We start from the raw sequence: 605 nt of genomic DNA, 5'->3' as shown, positions 1-605 counted from the left end.
TGACCGGTCTGTTTTAACTGCTCTTAAATTAGCACAAAAACCATTTTTCACCACCAAATTTTTATTCAACATTCTTTAGCTGTGAACAATGTCTCAAAGTAGTGTTTAACATGAATTTATAGAATTAGACATAAAATAACTGCAGTGAAAATACAAATAGGCACTGAAAATGTATTACAAAATGTACATGTAATGTAAAAAATAAATGGAAAACCAAAGATCCCTCTGCATCCCACAGACTTTTTGTAGCCTCATTGTTTGAGTGATATACTCCTGCTAAAATCAACAGACCTATGTAGGATTGGAGGTCTATCAGGTCGAAACTTCTCTCCAGGTTGGAAGCACGGTATGCAACACGAGATGTAGCATACCGTGTTGGCCCTGACGTCATCTTTAGATTAGATTAGATTAGATTAACTTTATCTATCCCACAATTGGGAAATTCATTTACCACAGCAGAAAATAAACATCTATAGAATAAACATCGGAAATATGGAAATATACAACAAAAATATACCAAATATACAGTAATAATACAATATACACAATACACACGATATGTACATGAAAAAGTGCAAGTTTGCACATAGTCAGGAAGTTGTGGA

This window comes from Seriola lalandi, unplaced genomic scaffold (genome assembly GCF_002814215.2).
Source record: "Seriola lalandi dorsalis isolate HSWRI2012SDOR001 ecotype SW California unplaced genomic scaffold, Sedor1 jcf7180002054958, whole genome shotgun sequence".
Taxonomy (NCBI): Eukaryota; Metazoa; Chordata; class Actinopteri; order Carangiformes; family Carangidae; genus Seriola; species Seriola lalandi.
Note: the sequence above shows the minus strand (reverse complement) of the source record.